This window comes from Geotrypetes seraphini, chromosome 3 (genome assembly GCF_902459505.1).
Source record: "Geotrypetes seraphini chromosome 3, aGeoSer1.1, whole genome shotgun sequence".
Classification (NCBI taxonomy): domain Eukaryota; kingdom Metazoa; phylum Chordata; class Amphibia; order Gymnophiona; family Dermophiidae; genus Geotrypetes; species Geotrypetes seraphini.
The window spans coordinates 345,573,554-345,591,726 of record NC_047086.1 but is presented as its reverse complement, the minus strand read 5'-3'; the positions used below and the strand labels follow the sequence as shown (position 1 = coordinate 345,591,726).

The 18,173-nt window shown below is 42.9% G+C and overlaps 1 protein-coding gene across 1 annotated transcript in view; it reads right to left on the bottom strand.

Moving 5' to 3' along the window:
* The window catches only part of TRERF1 (transcriptional regulating factor 1), a 274,217-nt gene that overhangs the window by 161,273 nt on the left and 94,771 nt on the right, over positions 1–18,173 (bottom strand). Inside the window, 1 exon segment of the mRNA XM_033937927.1 lies at positions 3,900–4,013. The gene's annotated coding sequence lies outside the window, so the exon portion shown is untranslated.

The window sequence follows — 18,173 nt, the reverse complement described above, 5'->3', positions numbered from 1 at the left end:
TGGTTTATGGAGAGATGGTTCTTATGTTTGGTACTGTATTGTTCCCGACTCACAGCAGTAAATAAAATCATAAGCTACTTACATGCTGATAGTGCTAGTTCTAAGAAAAAAGAGAATTCTGACACTGGACACAGTCTAAGTCTAGTAACTGCTTACAAACCATAGTAAATGCACTGTTACTTGTAAAAGAATTTGGAATCCCTGATAGTATATATATTCAAATATATTTTATTGAGCTCAACTAAACCAACAAACAAGCAGCAAACCAAATACAATCAAGCTCAGTGTTTCAGAGAACAAAACCCATCCCCCAGATAATAAATCCCCCCATCCCAACACAACCCCCCCCCAAAAAAAAATAAAATCCCCCTCCCCAGGGTCCTCCTTCCAAGTACGTCTCATCCAAGGAAAAGTATACAAAATTAGGCAAATCAGGTATAACAAAAGAAAGCAGAATACAGGGGTTCAACAGTTGGCTATGTGCCAGCGGGGTCATAGTTGTCCAAAATGGTTCCCAAGTGCGTTGAAAGACCCGGTCTGGAAGAGAAGAAAGGTCCTGCACATCCCTCCGTTCCCACGTCAAGAGGGAAATCATCCCCTGATAGTATATATAAGTGTCTCTCAAACTGTGTGCCACAGCACAGTGGTGTGCCCTTTAGAGCAAGGTGTCTAACCTGCAGCCCAAGGGCCGCATGTGGCCCAGTGAAGTATTTTGTGTGGCCCCGGTCGAGGACAATGCAGTGTTTTCCTCTGCTGCCCCTATTTGTTTACCATCTTGCCGGCTCCCTCCTCTGTCTTGCTGCAGCGTTTGCCCGTTTGTGCGGCCCAAGAAACATTTTTTTCAGCCAATGCGGCCCAGGGAAGCCAAAAGGTTGGACACCCCTGCTTTAGAGATTCTGAGTGTGCCACAAGAGTCCACAATTTTTTCTTCATTTAAAAAAAAATTCCCTTCATAAGTATACATTAGAATAGATGATATGTATATTGCATAGGCAAGAGTCTAGCAAAAACCAAAAAAATGACCCCCAAAAATCCAGAGAGGAAAATCCAGAAGAAACCAAAAGAAACTCTGTGGAATGACAATGTTCCTTAATGGACTTTATTTGAAAATGTCAAAGTTCCAAAGGTACACTAAAATCATCCACATAAAAGTAAAGTAATCCACATAAAAGCCTTAAAGGACCTAGTCCGCTAGGGATGCAGGACCCAACACGGTCCGTGTTTCGATAAAAAGTCTTCTTCAGGGGAACCTGATGGTCCTATAATGGTGAATACATGGGAAAGCTAATATGTGGTGAGCCGGACGTGAGACACTGCATGCATTTGCAATGGATAGCCCATTCATTATCAATTTAAATTGCTCTTTTGTGTTATACCTTATCAACCATGGACCCCTGAGGAAGGCGTATTTTCCGAAACATGGACCTTGTCGGGTCCCTTGGTTTGTAAAAAGGTGGTATTAGTGACCGCATTTAATATTTGGTATAATAAACATAGTCTGCACTTTGTACATGTTGTCTGCAGAGGGTGAGCATAAATGGAAAGTTCTTGGACTGGGAGAAAGTAACTAGTGGAGTGCCTCAGGACTCGGTTCTTGGGCCCATCTTGTTCAATATTTTCATAAATGACCTGGAAGAAGAAACAACCAGTGAAATCATCAAGTTTGCTGATGACACAAAACTAAGTCGGGTAATCAAGTCACAGATGGACTGCGAGGAACTCCAGAAAGATTTGAGGCAACTAGAGAAATGGACAGAGAAGTGGCAAATTAAGTTTAACATAGAAAACTGCAAAGTGATGCACCTTGGCAGGAAAAACAAGGAGCACCAGTATACCTTATTTGATGCAACTTTGGGCAAAAGCGAACAAGAAAGGGACCTGGGGGTAATGATAGACAGAACCCTGAAGCCGTCGGCTCAATGCGCAGCAGCGGCAAAAAAAGCAAACAGGATGTTGGGCATGATAAAGAAGGGTATTATGAGTAGATCTGAGGATGTAATAATGCCGTTATATAGAGCGAAGATGAGACCACACTTGGAATACTGTGTCCAACATTGGTCTCCCTATCTAAAGAAGGATATAATACTGGAGAGGGTGCAGAGGCGAGCGACGAAGCTAGTAAAAGGTATGGAGAATTTGAGCTACAAAGATCGCCTCAGAAAACTGGGACTTTTCACCCTCGAGAAGAGGAGACTGCGAGGGGATCTGATCGAGACTTTTAAAATACTGATTCGACAAAATAGAACAGGAAACACCTTTTTTCACATTGTCGAAGGTGACTCGGACAAGAGGTCATGGACTGAAGCTGTGGGGAGACAGGGTCAGGACAAACGTCAGAAAGTTCTGCTTCACACAGCGAGTGGTGGATGCCTGGAATGCTCTCCCGGAGGAGGTTGTGGAGGAAACCACCATGCCAGGATTTAAGGGCAAGTTGGATGCATGGAGGAGTGTGTGGCGCAGTGGTTGAAGCTACAGCCTCAGCACCCTGGGGTTGTGGGTTCAAACCCCGCACTGCTCCTTGTGATCCTGGGCAAGTCACTTAATCCTCCATAGCCCCAGGTACGTTAGATAGATTGTGAGCCCACCGGGACAGATTGGGAAAATGCTTGAGTACCTGACTGTAAAACTGCTTAGATAACCTTGATAGGCGGTATATAAAATCCTAATGAAACTTGAAAACTTGAAATATCTTCTTGAAAGACACATTGAGTAACTAAGGTATTCACCAGGGTAGACCTAGCTGGGCCTCCGCGTGTGCGGATAGCCGGACTAGATGGACCCATGGTCTGATCCGGTGCAGGCATTTCTTATGTTCTTTGTTTCATGTGCTAATGTTGCCATTAAAAAAAATTAGCATGTGAACACTTTTTTTCCAAGCAGTAGGGGCTCACGTTAATCCTGCAGTAATTAACATATGGCCATGTTGCTGCGCTAACTGATCAGAGCATGAAAGCCCACTTTCTTACTCCCAATATGCACCTTCTAGAATTTAAAAAAAAAAAAAAATTCAGTGCATTTTTTGTGGCTTCAGATCTCAGACTTACCACTGGATGCCCAAACATGTCCCAAGGTAAGTCCTTTTAAACTGCAATAAGCATGCGCCTGATGGGCCGCCGCGGGAGCGGACTGCTGGGTGCGATGGACCTCTGGTCTGACCCAGCGGAGGCAACTTCTTATGTTCTTATGCTTACCACAGCTTGGTAGGAGGCCTTAGATATTAGAATTTTATTTTATTTATTTATTTATTTATCAGACAACTTCAAAACATTCAGAAAAGAAATCAAAACCCTGCTTTTCAAAAAATTCATCCAAATATCTTAACCCCTCCTCTTTTACCTCCAGAAGATTCACCTACCTTCAGATAACCTTCCCCCAAATTACCCACCTTAACACCTTCCAATTAAACAAATACCATAAATAGATTGTAACCTACCCTCTCTAACTGCATTCCATATGTATTTTTCATACAGTTCTTCACTGTCAGTTTAATTTCCATCCTATAAGTTCACATAGAATTTTTCTTTTTTCAACCATCTTTATTTTCTCTTCTTTATTAATTTCCAGGTACTTTAGTTAGATTGTGAGCCTTCGGGACAGTAAGGGAATTTTTTAAGTACCTTCTTACTTCTCATTTATAATCTTAATGTATATTTTCTTCAAACCGCTTAGAACCTAACGGATGTAGCGGTATATAAGAAATAAATTACATTACATTACATTAGTACATTGTTTGCAATATATTAGATATCTTGATTGTATGCATTTGTTGTAAACTGCACTGAATCTTGGAAAGAGTGGGCTATAAGCTTTTAAAATAAACAAACAAATTGGGCAGACTGGATGGGCTACCTAGTCCTTATCTGTCATTATCTATTCTTGCTTACTATAAAGGATCTTACCTGGATTTCTGTGGGGATCATGTGATTTCTTTTAGCTTTAATCTGCTTCCTTCTCTTGCAGTACATCATGCTGTCCCCATATCTGCACTTCTCTCAACTCTCAAAACAATTCATCTGCAACCACAAAAACAAGAATTAAGGGTTTTTACGTCTCACACATTTTCTATATGATATTCAACACAAAACAGTACCAAGAAAACTTCTTATTACAGAAACACTGGTTAGATTTAAAGCAAGGCTGAGAAGTCATAAGAACATAAGAAGAACATAAGAAGTTGCCTCCGCTGAGGCAGACCAGAGGTCCATCTTGCCCAGCGGTCCGCACCTGCGGTAGGTACCTGATGGTAGGTCCCATCAGGTACCTGATGGTAGGTCCCATCAGGCCTAATTGCCTGAACAGTGCCCCTGACTAATTTTCTAACTGCCTCTAATCCTATCCCTATAACCTACCACAAAACCTTCTGACTCCTCTATTTATGGTATTTCCATTTCGACTCCAACTCCTTTATTTATATATCTATAATAGGAGTTTGTGGGATAGGGACAAACTTTGTCCCCATGTCATTCTCTAAGTGTCACTTTCATTAATATAAATATCATAAAATATATTACATTTTGCAATCATCAAATAACTTGATATCAAAACATATTCTAAAAGTAAAACATATCCTAAAACAAATGGGTTAATCAAATTATTATCTGAAATAAGAAATTTAAGCATTATAATATTTGCATGACATAAAATTTAACTCTATTAGGAGTCGGAGTTTGCACCGGCACCAGCACATTTTCACTGACTCCAACTCCAAAGCCATATATGTAGAACTGCACTCAACTTAATTTCAGCATTAACACAATCTGCTTCACGTACACAGTGTGTAGGAACTTGGTACTAAAGTATAGCCTGAAGGAGGTGGGGCCTTGAGTTTGTTTGAATGGCAGTTATCCAATCCAATCCTTAAGTTTATATATTGAATCATCCCAAAATATTGGGGCTCGATTCGATTTACATTATTGTTATAAAAGGAGAACAATAGGACAAAGGAGGAGTCAAATCTATTTGATCACAATAATGCTAAATAAGATTAGTTTTATATTCATTTAAAGCTTGTTGAAAAAGATATGTTTTCAGGGATTTCCTAAACAGATGAAGAGAGACAAGAGATCTAATTTCATAAGAAAATACATTCCAAATAGTCACAAAAATGTATGCAAAAGATCGGGAAGTATATCCTATGGTTTTAACACGCTTAACTGAAGGGAATGAGAGTTTGATCATTTGATCTTGTAGGTCATAAGGAATTCAGTTAAATAGCTACCAATGGTGAAAAGATCCCATGTATAATTTTAAAAAATTATACTAGCGCATTTGAATTTAATTCTGAAGTGAACTGGTAACCAATGGAGTGCTTTCAACAAAGGGGAAACGTGTTCGAATTTCTTTTTTCCAAAAATTAATCTTGCTGCTATGTTTTGGACTAATTGCAACCTTTTTAAGTTACCCTTGCTCAGACAGGTATATAAAGAGTTGCAATAATCCAACTGAGCTAATATCGCCTGCACTAATGTAGCAAAATGGTGTTGATAGAAGAAATGTTGAACCCTTCTCAACAGATGAAGATTGAAAAAGCATTTTTTTAACTAAATTGTTGACCTGAATTTGTAAAGAAAGTGAAGAATCAAGCACAAAGCCCAGTATTTTGGAGGAAAATTCAATCGTCAAATGATCTCCAGACAGCAGAGGTACTGAAGGAGGAATAAAATCCGGTTTATGACCAAGCCACAATAATTTAGTCTTTGCAGCATTAAGCTTCATCTGAATGGAGGTAGCCCAGCCTTGGAATCTAGAAATACATGAATTAACATCAGATGTTAAGTTAGTTAATGCTCGATCTACCTCCAATAAGATGAAAATATCATCTGTATAGGTGTAAATTGTTTTAGAGCTTGTTAACTTAAGTTTCCTTAAAGTAGTCATATATATCCTGCCCTTATCCAGGGCGGGTTACAAACTTACACACAGTACTATAACATTACATCAAACATTACATACACTATCAACAATACATACTCCCATAATACAAAACAAGAAGTGCAAACTATAAAATACATTGTATCAAGATGTCGTGATGCACCACATCAAAGGCTGCTGAAAGATCAAATTGTAGTAATATTGCTCAACGATTCCGAGACAGTATTCCTTGAATATTAGAGACTAAAGAAATCAATAAGGTTTCTGTGCTAAAGTTAGGGCGAAATTCACATTGATAAGAAAGTAGAATTGAAAATTTATCCAAATATGTTGAGAGTTGTTTAGCAATCAGTTGTTATCTTTATGCGACAAGATTTGGACAAAAAACCTGTCTGTTTGATCCTTTGCCATCTTACATTTTTTTTATAACATCCCTCTCAAAGCCATTTCATGGTTAACAAAACTAAAAAAATCAAATTTTGCTGAATGTTTATTTTTCACATGACATGAGCCACATTGTCTTATCCTCTGTTAAATGGGCCACATTATCTTAACTCCTTTGTTAAAAGGGCCAGATTTAGACTCTACTATTGCATCGTATTATTGTCCAATAGCTAACATACCTATAATAACAAGAATTCACACTTCCTACCTTTTTAGATTCTAATGATCTTTTTGTTTTATTGACTTGATGGAAAGCTAGTTGGAACTGTATTTCTAGCTTAAACTAGCCTTACCCTCTCCACGCGGCATCCACTATTCAGGCAAACTGGGAAAATCCCTTCTCTTCAAAATCACAGGTCTTTGGAACGACCTCACCACCCCGCTGCGGAACCTGAGCTCCCTTCAGCTATTCCGCAAACAACTGAAAACCTGGCTTTTCAGCAAATTGTAGCTCTATCCTTCCCCCCCTTTCTCTCCCCCCTTCTACACATAAGTTCATGTACGGTAATCCTTTTTCTTCTTCTCTACCCACTATTTTAAGTTCTTGTAAACCGTGTCGAGCTCCATTCTCATGGAGATGATGCGGTATATAAACTTAAGGTTTAGATTAGATTAGATTAGATTAGTCCATTCCAAATGTATTTGATCTATTGGTAAATCAAGAATACAGTATATAAACATGTATATAATGATTTATGCATGGTTTTACTGTAATTCGCTTAGGTTCAAAGCGGAATAGAAATGTTAAAATAAAATAAATAAATAAATAGAAATAAAATACAAGAAACGAGGCAGAAAAGAGGAGAAAGCAGAAACAGAGGGAGACATAAGTTACAATAAATGTTTGTAAAAACATTACAAATAACCCAACAATAGAACATAAAACGTTTAACTGACAATTAAAAGACAACACAACACAAGACAATGCTGGAAGTCACATGGCTCAAAAGAATAAGAATTAACCTGGAAAAGGCCTGTCTGAAAAAAAAAAAAACAACAGGTTTTAGAGTAGTCAAATTTTTTAACATCTTTGAGTGAATGTTCAGAGAAAAACTATTCTGAAGAGCTGGCACCATTACACTCAAACAGGAATTTCTAGTATAATCCAAACAAACTGAAGATAAGCGGGATCAGAAAAAGCATACTAAAAAGAAAAAATTATAATAAGCATGATGGGCAGGGGTGAGAATTCTAAAAAGGTATCCAACAAGAAACAGGGCCAGTGTTTTTACCAACAAAGGGGTATCAAGGTCATACTTTTTGGCATTACAGAGTAGTATAACAGAGGTATTTTGGATTAACTGTAAAAATTAACTGTAATCTTCTGATGGTTGTAAACTTTGAACCTTGAAAACAGAATTACAGTAATCCAAATGTGAAATTACCAAAGAATGAGAGAGTAAGCTAAAAGTATTGTGATCCAAGATGAGAGCAAAAATATTGTAATTGTTTTAATTGTAAAGAATTTCTTTACAAGGCCAGACATGTCTTGATCAAGAGTTTGGTGTTTGTTCAGGGTTACCTCTAAAACCTTTACAGCAACAGAAAGGAATGGATGTATCGTTTAGTGATAATGAATGATATAGAAGCTGTTTTAAGCCATGAATGAAATGGATTTAGATGGATTTAACTTGAGACCGTTATTTGAAGTCAATAGGCAATTTCTTCTAGCCATAGAGCAATAACAGGTAATGTCTTGTTCTACTGCGCAACCTGTCCCTACCTTAAGTAATCATGGTATGCTCTGAACTAGTAAACTAGTCAAGTTTGAATAAGCTTGTCAGGTACCTCTTGTATAACAAGTCTGCAACTCAACCTACTTGCATTAGCATTGTTTATCAACCTACAACATTTACAGGCCCAGAGCACACAATAATACTACACAGTAAGATACTGCGAACAAGAATAAAGTATTTCAGAAAATATCTGATTAAACAATTGAAAAATGTTATGGTTAGTCATTTAAGTATGGAGAAAGAGAGGGTAGGAACAGAGCCCCAGATGAACTAAAGTCAGCGATCGCCGCTAAACCTGTTTTAACAGCTTTAGCGATGATCGCATTTGCCAACCCAATGTAGAAAACAGGTCACTGCCTGGTTTCCGGCAAGATCGCTCAGTCCCCGGTCCGACCATGCAAATAAGCTGATTAATATTAAAATGCCAAGTAAACTAGTAGAGCAACTGATACTCTAACATAGCTTCCTGATGCACTAAAAAAAAGTGATTGCTTTTAGCAATCTAAAAAAAGCAACTGGTCAAGACCAGTCGCTTACCTGTCTAACCTTTTTTTTAAATGGTCATAGATACTGTGCATGTTACACATGCCCAATATCTGTCCCATTAAAGAAAAAAAGGCACCCCCTTACCGATGACAGCCCTTCTCGACAAACTGGCACTGGGAACTGACCCCTCCCCCCTGCGCCAGTGAAAACAGCAGAAGCAATGCCCATTTCCTCCTGCCATGCCGACCCCACCTCTCCCACGTGAGAATAATTAGCAGAAGGGCTGCCCTCTCCCACCTGGCATGGCGACTCCCCCTTTCTGTGGCAGCAAAACAGCAGGATGGATACCCACTCCCTCCTGCCACTGAAGGCCCACTCCCACGCCATGCCCCCTCCAAACCTCCCCTACTCTCCCCCTTCACCCCTCAAAAAAAGGCAGAAGGGATGCCCACTCTCTCCTGCCACCAGAGATCCCCTGAACCCCCATCCCCACCCTCTGAAAAAAATCCACCCCCACCCTGTACCTTTTCAGAAAAGTTGGAGCAGGAGGGAACCTGTAGGCCCTCCAGTCCAAAATGGCGGGCCTTTCCCTCCTTGGTGCATCATGCGATGCACAGGGAGGGGGGCCTAAGGCCCTGATTGGCTCAGACACCTAAGGCCGCTAACCTCCCCATGCGTCACATGATGCACCTGGGGTAAAGCCTGCCATGCCTACCAGCGGGGGTTTGGGGGGGGCCTGGGGGGTGCCTGGCACAGGAGTGAGCCTTCGGTGGCAAAAGGGAGTGGGCAATCCTTCTGCCATTTTTCTCATGTGGGGGAGATGGGGGTCGGGCATGACAGGAGGAAGTACCGTGTTTCCCTGAAAATAAGACCTACCCCGAAAATATGCCCTAGCATGATTTTCGGGGTAGGTCTTAATATAAGCCCTAAGCCCAAAAATAAGCCCTAGTCGCCAGCAGCAGCGTTTTCCCCACCCCACCCTGCGTGCCCCCTGCCGACCCTTCCATTGCTCCCTCCTATCCGAACCCCGACCGCAAGCCAAAATACCTGGAAACAAACAGCAGCATCGGTAGCACAGGCTGAATCGCAGCCTGCCCTTCTCACTCTCGGCCATTCCATGCCATGTTGCTGATGACATCATTAGCGATGCAGCAGAGGAATGCCTGGACGTGAGAAGAGCAGGCTTTGCTGCCGACACTGCCGGTTGTTTCTAGGTATTTTGGCTCGTGGTTGGGGTTCGGATGGGAGGGAGAGATGAAAGGGTCAGCAGGGGGGGTTTCGGGCTACGCAGCGGCGGCAGCGGGGGGGATGGGAGGGATAGAAAGATGCTGCACAAGGGGATGGAAGGAAGGGAGGGATAAAAGCTTCAAGGGTTCTGCTGCTGCTTCTCCTGATAGCTCTGCGCATGTGTGAGAGTTGCTCTTACAGTGATCTATTGGATCGGAGTCAGGGATTATGGCAAACATGCGAGTGTATCATTTGCATGCAAACTTTTTAGTGCATCAATAGCTCTTTTTGAATCAGCCAAAAAATCGGATCGGTGCAGACCCACACGGTCTTACTAATCCTCTTAGTGCATCTAGGTCAGAGTAAGGGAAGCAGACAGAACCCGAGCCTAGTAACAAGCCTTAAATGTTCATAGCATAGCTGATCAGGGAGGGATAAACTGAATGAATGTATAAATAAAGAGAGATTGCAGCTCTGAGGCAGCAGCCACCATTGGAGTTTGTTTGGCCTGGTAAATCTACATTTTTGGCATGATGACAGCAATGCATGACCAGCCTTGCCCCCTGGTCCCACAGCCAGGGCTGCAACCAGAAAACACCATAGTCAGCTTAGGGAATGTCTTTACTCTGCTTATCTCCACAGTAGATAGTGCCAGCCCCCATGGCACACTCCCCAGGGTGCTCCTGAATCTAAATTTAATATGTCCCCCTTACAAAAACAGAAACTGTTAAAACAGCAAGATACTGACTTTACAATTCAAATATAAATTATCCTTATTTTTAAAGTTGTAGTACGATGTTCCAAACATTACTAAAGAGACTCAAATGTCATAAGGGAGGTTTTACTTTTGCATCCTGGAGAACTCCAACTAGGACCTGTATTTTTCCTATAATTTTCCATACATGCATATTTTTTTTTAGTCAGTGCAACATTCATCTTTTCTGTCTGCTAATCACACCGTAATATCAGAGCCCTCATTGCCTCCCATGGCTTCCTGAAATGGGGTTCCTTAAGTAGAAATCTAAGTTTCTGTTTAGTTCAAAGTTTATTAAGAATTTGTTATACCACCTTATCATAGATTTCAAGGTGGATGTACAATAAAATCAAAAGGAAAACAAGCCTAAGGAGGCTAAACTAGCTGAACATCAATCAACAAAATTAAATGAACTGGAACAAGAGGGAGAGGGGAGAGCTACAATACAAATAAGGAAAGAAAGGAGCGGGGGAAAAACACAAAAGGAAGGGGAAACAACTGATCGGTCCAACGGCATGGACTAAGTAAAGTTTAAAATATCCTTACAAGGACAGTTAAACTTGGAAAGCATCCTTAAAAAGAAACATTCGACTGAAGAAGCGCCTGGCTGAAGCCATCAAGTCCAGCTGTGGCAGACTGCAGTGCTGTATGATAAGATGGAACACTCTTCGCAAGAGGTACCATTCTCCCAGGTCCAGGACTTCTCAACTGAGGAAGTCTGGCTATATGGTTTGACTCTAGCTACGTGCACTGCAGAGAGAGACAGAAGATGTAACACTGCCCAGACAAACAGTATGCGAGCTTCCTGGCCCAATGGAAAGCTTCTAGTACCCCCTTGACAATTCACATACACCACCGCCATGGTGTTGTCGGAGAGTACTCGCACTTCTTTCCCTGCCAGAGTGCGCAGGAGAGTGAGAAAACACCACCCAAATTACCTGAAGCTCCAGACGATTGATTGACCAACGCTTCTTACGTGGTAGTCTGCTGGCCCTGAATGAAGCGGTCCCCGAAGAGAGCACCCCAGCCCAACAGGCTGGCATCCATCATGAGTGAACCACTCCATGGCTGAAGAAAAGTGCCCTGGTGGAGAACCTTCCCTTGAAGTCACCATCGGAGACTGCTGCAAGCTGGTTCCATCCAGGGGAGCAGCATCTGAAGGGGATGATGCTGCTGCGGAGATCACAAAAAGAGGAAACACTCCTATAGAGGGCAAATGTGCGCTCTGTCCCAGGGGCCACCACCTGAAAGGCCACCTTGGACTCCAGCACCTGCAAATAATTCCAGGCTGAGGGATACAGAAGAGACAGGAAATCTCCGATTTGCTTCTGAGGTTCATGTGTGCATAACTTGGGAAGGAACACACGGCCCTGCAGGGTGTCAAAGAGAAGGCCCAAATACTCCAAGGTCTGCGACCGCAGCTCTTTTTGAAGTTGACAATCCAACCCAAACATTGTAGCAGAGCTGCCAATATCTCCACCACTTGCTCGCACTCCTGCCAAGATGGAGCCAGGATCAACCAGCCATTCAATTAAGGATAGTCCTGGACACCCTGCCTGCAGAGAAAGGCCGCTACAACTACCATCACCTTGGTGAAAGAGCGGGGCACTGTCGCGAGCCCAAATGGCAGAGTTGCGAACTGGAAATGCTGTCGCAGACCATGGAAATGCAGAAACCAGTGATGATCCAGGTAGATTGGAATATGGAGGTAGCCTCCGTGAGATCCAAGAATGCCAGAAATACCCCAGAAGAGACAGCAGCTTTGACCATGCACACGGTTTCTATTCAAAAAGGAGGAATCCACAAGAAGTGATTGATTGACTTGCGATCCAGAAGAGGTCTCCAGTCCTCCAAGCCTGTCTGTGGCATTATGAAGTATAATAATAATAACTTTATTCTTGTATACCGCCATACCCAGTGAGTTCTAGGCGGTTCACATTAGTTAAACAAGGATTACATGAGGTTAAGAATTGGTTGAACAGATTTACATTGATTGAATATAATTACATGCATCGTTACATTAATTAAACATAGTTGTGTGCAGTTAAGTAATAATTGATCAGAATTGCATAGAGTTGGGTGTTGGTGTGAGCAGGGATGCAGACAGCGGAGAGGGTGACATTGGGGAAAAGGGTCGGGTGGGTCGGGGGGGAGGGGAAGGGGGAAGGGGAAGGGCGAGGGGAAGGGGGTAGGGCGAGGGGAAAGAAGGAGGGGGGGTTGGGGGTTCTTTGGGGAGGGGACCTTTAAGTATCGTGGCATTGGAAGAGGTGTGTTTTGAGTAGTTTTCTAAAGCTAAGGTAGGTTGGAGCCTCGAGGATTAATTGGGTTATCCATGGGTTTAGCTTGGTGGCCTGGAAGGCGAGGGTTTTGTTGAAGAATTTATTGGAATGGCAGAGTTTTAGGGAGGGGAAAGCAAATAACTGGATTCTGCGGGAGTTCTTGTTTCTGTGATTCAGGATGAAGTGTGGGTTAATGTAGTGTGGGGCTAGGCCGAAAACTGTTTTGTAGCAGAAACAGGTGAATTTAAATAGGACTCTGGATTCAAATGGTAGCCAGTGAAGTTTGTGGTAGAAAGGGGTAACATGGTCCCATTTTTTCAAGCTGAATATTAGGCGAACAGCGGTGTTTTGGATCATTCTAAGTCTTCTGGTGTTTTTCTTCGTGTAGCTCAGGTAAATGATATTACAATAGTCCAGTATGCTGAGGACGGAGGATTGCACTAGGAGGCGGAATGATGAGTATAAGGAGATTCTACTTAAGCCCGATTTGTTTTCCAGAACGGGCTCTATCGCTCGGATGGCCAAGAGATGCAGGGTAGCGCGGACCTTTGATTACTGCTCCGGCCGACCTGCCAGAAAGTCCAGAACCCACCCGGAGGCAGGCAAAAGACCATCTTGTGCCCCTCCCGAATGATGTCCAGTACCCACTGATACAAGGATATGAGAGGCCACTCCTGGTAAAACTGAGAGATAGCCCCACCTGACTTCTGGCGTCATTGTTTTTGTTTGTTTTTTTATTAGGGGCAGCAGCAGCATGAGATTCAGATGCCCGAGGACATCTTGAATTGGAAGTGTAGTTAATGGGGACAATATCCCTGGGAATATATATGTGGGCGGAAGAGTCCGAGGATCCTTGACGAAAGCTGTGGGAGGATGAAAAGTACCACGGTCCCCTCCCTAAGTCCAGACAGCAACACTGGCTAAGAGGTCACTTAGGCCTTTTCCAAAAAGAAGCTGACCCTTGTAATGGAAGTCTGCAGAAAATGAGTTTGGAGGCAGAGTCCGCAGCCCAAGGTTGGATCAAAAATGTCTGGATGCCGACACCTTGTAAGCCAAGACCTTACTGAAAACACTGAAGAGATTATAAAGGGCATTCTCCACATAATTCACATCCTCCATTACTATGTGGGGGCAGGCAGCCTCCTCCACAGAGGGAGCACAGCGCAATCTTGAGAAACAAACACACGCTGCAAAGGAGGCTGCCACCTCAAAAAGCCTTTTCAATAAGCACACAGTGATCTTGGAGTCATGAAGCAGTACACCCTTCACCGCTAGGGAGGGCCTTGTGCCTGGTGACCGGCGCCACAGCGGGATCCACCTTTGACTGCTCAAAACTGCCGAACAGAAGGAGCCAGTAGAGAAAGTGTAGCCATAGCTTTAGAGTTTGAAAGAGCTTTCTGGAATCCCACTGGCACGTCACCAGATGGAAAAGCTGCGGGTGGGCTGGAAAAAAGGAGGACAGCACATTAGAACAGTCCATGACTGAACACTGAGACATAGAAGGCTGAGAGTCCAATTTAAGCCCTTTCAGGGCATCAGCATGAAATGGTGGACAGAGACAGACCTAAAATGTTTGTGGATGGTAGGGTCCTCACTCAAATCCAGACATTCCGAGATATCACGCTGACAAGTCCCTGCAAGGATAGTAGCAATAGCAGCAGCAGCATCCAAAAGAGAGAGTATCAGGAGACAGGTTATGCATAATATCTGTGCGACAGCCAACACAATTAAGATCAGTTGTAGCCAGAGGAGAGGGCTCTTGTACAGGGACCTCCGGCACCTGAATGACCATCCTGGAAGCAGGCGACGTACCTGCCAGCTGTGCCAAATGACCTGGTCCGAAAATCACACTCTTCAAAAGAGCCGAAGGAAATCTGGGGAAAATGAATACCCCATGGTCACTTCCAACTCCAGCTGAGGTGCCTGCACTGCGCCAAAAGAATCCCCAGATTCGGAACACAGGTGTTTGGCGCCAGTGTCCAGAATGGCCAGTAGGCGAGACCTTTAGAGCAAAACACAGACCCAGGCCAGCTCCTCAGCCCTGGAGGACCCAGAGGAGATGCAGTCCGAAGTTCCTGTCCCTCTCCACAGCGTGCTGGGGCACATGGTACACAAATGCTGTTCTGGCAGCTATTTAGCACAATCCATACAAACAGTCGACAGATTAGGGACTGAGGAGTCCATCCCAATTCATATGCAACAAAACTGAGGGTTTTGAGGAAGAAATCAAGCTTTGAAAAAAAGAGCGATTAAAATCCAAGATGGCCACTGCTAGCGAATTTGCACCCAAACCAGCAAAAATAAAGAAAATCCGAAAATAAAAAATAGCAATTTGGGGTCTGGGGAGGTAGGAGACCCGAGTCCTTCTGTTAGAAACTCTGAAAAATAAGTTTTGCAGAGTTCCACAGACCACCCCCGAAGCTCCCATAGGAAATCGTCCGGAACCCTATCCACACGAAGAGTTTCCTTCCTTACTACTACAAAAGGACAACCTGCAGCGGCCTTTAGAACCTATAACTACAGCCTGCAAGTATAACATGTTTAGCCTGTATAACCTATTTGTACTACCCGCATGTTCAGCCTGTGTAGCCTGCCTACATGCATAAACAGCATACCCTGTACAACCATAATTATAGTCCACATGTATAGCCTGTGAAATTTGCATGTGTAGCCTATAATTATAGTCCACATGTATAGCCTGTGAAATTTGCATGTGTAACCTGTGATACCTACATGTGTAGCCACACATATAGCCTACTACTGCACCTACAACCCGCATGTATAGCCTGATATCACATATACAACCTATCACTGCATACATAACCTTCCACCGCATGTAAAACTTGATACCGCAGATCTAACCTGTCACCATATGCATAGCCTATCTCTGCACATTTAACCCGTCACCAACTACCAACACCCACCACTCACATAATTTAACAATTCACCCCCCCACTACCCGATACGACTTACTTCCCTCTACACCTCACACAACATGGCAATTTTTAACAAACACCAACTACTCCTAGGAATATTGTACCTAATCTGCTCTACATGCTGGGGAAATGAAGACAAATCCCCTCAATCCATTCACACCTATCCCCCTTGGCACAGACCAGCCAAACTAACCAAATCAACAAACTCCCCCCAACTCCAAAAAAACCTTCCAGAACAAGGCCCACTTTTAATCCCAGTGATAAACACCATCCGCAAACCCCGCAAACCATATAGCAACAAGACCAATAACAGAAACCTAAAAAAAACTAACATACTCTGAAACTCCAACCCCAACCAGCTACGATAACATCAAAGGATACTATCTGGGGATCTAGCCCAAGGAAAGCTCCGTGAGGAACAAAGCACACATAATATACAACTGGATATTACAAACACAACCGGATTTTTTGTTCCTGACAGAAATATGGCTGGTCTCTGACACAGATGCTATCATGAAAGAAATCCTACCACAGGGATACAAAATACTCCCACTATCAAGAAGCTGGAACAAAGGAGGTGGCCTAGCGATTATACTAAAAGAACCGTTTAATTACACCAAGACAGATTCCAAAACTTCAGAAAACCTAGAAATATTAACTTGCAAAATCACTAATGCTCAATTAGAAGATTCCCTGACAACAACTCTATTCTATATCCCGCCCAAAAAGTGGTCAAGCGCCAGAGAAGAATTCTTTGAATTCCTAACTGTTAACACCCTAAAAGGCCTGTACAATATACTACTAGGGGACATAAACATTCACGTAGAACAAAAGGGAAAGCCAGAAGTAACTGAAATTACCAACTTCCTAATGTCATTCAACTTCCCTAATCCAGACACAGAGATAACCCACGAAAAAGGCCACAAACTTGACATAGTTACCTTCTCTCAAAAAGAAATCCTAAAATCCAAAATACAGTATCATACAGGGTCCTGGGAAAAATGCATCTGGTCAGACCACTATATTGGTAATTTCCACTTACACTGGCAAAAACAGAATTCCCAGCCGAAACACAAAAGCAATAGCCAGCTGCAGTACTATAAACCCAACTGAATTCTGGGCCCACTATGAGCTTCGCCGTACAACCAATGAAATAAAGGAATTCCCTACAAGATGGAAAAAGTTCAGTAAAGAACTCTTAGACCAAATAGCTCCTTACCAAACATACAAAAAGAAAGATAGATCACCAAATGAATGGTTTGACTCAGAATTACTAACCAATAAACAGGAACTAAGAAAGCTGAAGAGAATCTGGAAAAAAAAAAACACCGAACAAAGAAACAGATAAGACAACCTGGAAACAAAAAATAAAAACATACAAAAATTTGATCAGAGAAAAATGCACAAAACACTACGCACAAAAAATAGGTACAGAAAAAATAAACAGCCAAGAATTGTTCAAACTAGTAAAAACACTAACAGACACAACAAGAATCCTGAAAAAGGACGAGAACACCCCATCTGCCCAAGCCCTAGCCAACTTTTTTAAAAACAAAATCACAGAACTAAGAGCAACTCTACCCTCACCCACAAACGATATCCTCCACAATCTCGAACCCCACAACCAGAATACCAGAGCAGACATGATCTGGGACCACTTCGAATTCCCAAATTGGCATCAGTTCCTAAATTTATTCAACAAATACAACAAATCAAACTGCCTATTCGACAAATGTCCCCCCCCCCCCCAAAATCATGGCAACTGCCCCATCACAATTCAAAATGGAACTATTCACTTGGTTAACCACGGCCCTTACAAACGGAACACTAAACAAAGACATGGGTCACATACTGATTACACCAATCCCCAAAGATCAGAAAACCTCTACAGCACTGACATCCAACTACAGACCCATAGCAAGCATTCCCCTCTTCACAAAACTACAGGAAGGATTGGTCAACCTCCAACTAGTAAACTACCTAGACAAATTTAACATCCTCAGCGAACATCAATCAGGTTTCAGGAAAGGATATAGCACAGAAACAGTCATAGCAACTACTGATCCAAGATGGCCGAATGCTAGCAGATCTGAGTACATTCTCCCCAAGCTCACCTCTTTTCACCTTATTTTCCTTTGTAAAAATTTTACCTGTCTAGCTATGCCGAAGAGGAGAGGACGAAGCGCTGGTGGAGCCTCACAGCGCTCTAGGACGGCTGTCTTCGGCAACATAGAGGAGCTTGTAAGGAGAATGCAGCAAACGCCAACAACACTATTGGGGAGTTCCCTGCAGGAGGTGCGCAGCGGCGGTGAGTCTGCGTCGTTCTCCATGGGGCCGGAGACATCGCTAAGCCCCGACGTGAGAGCACCTCCCCCATGCCCTCAGACCACCAGTTCGCCGCGAGCGGAGGTACTCCCGGAAGTTGGAGTTCACCTCCTCC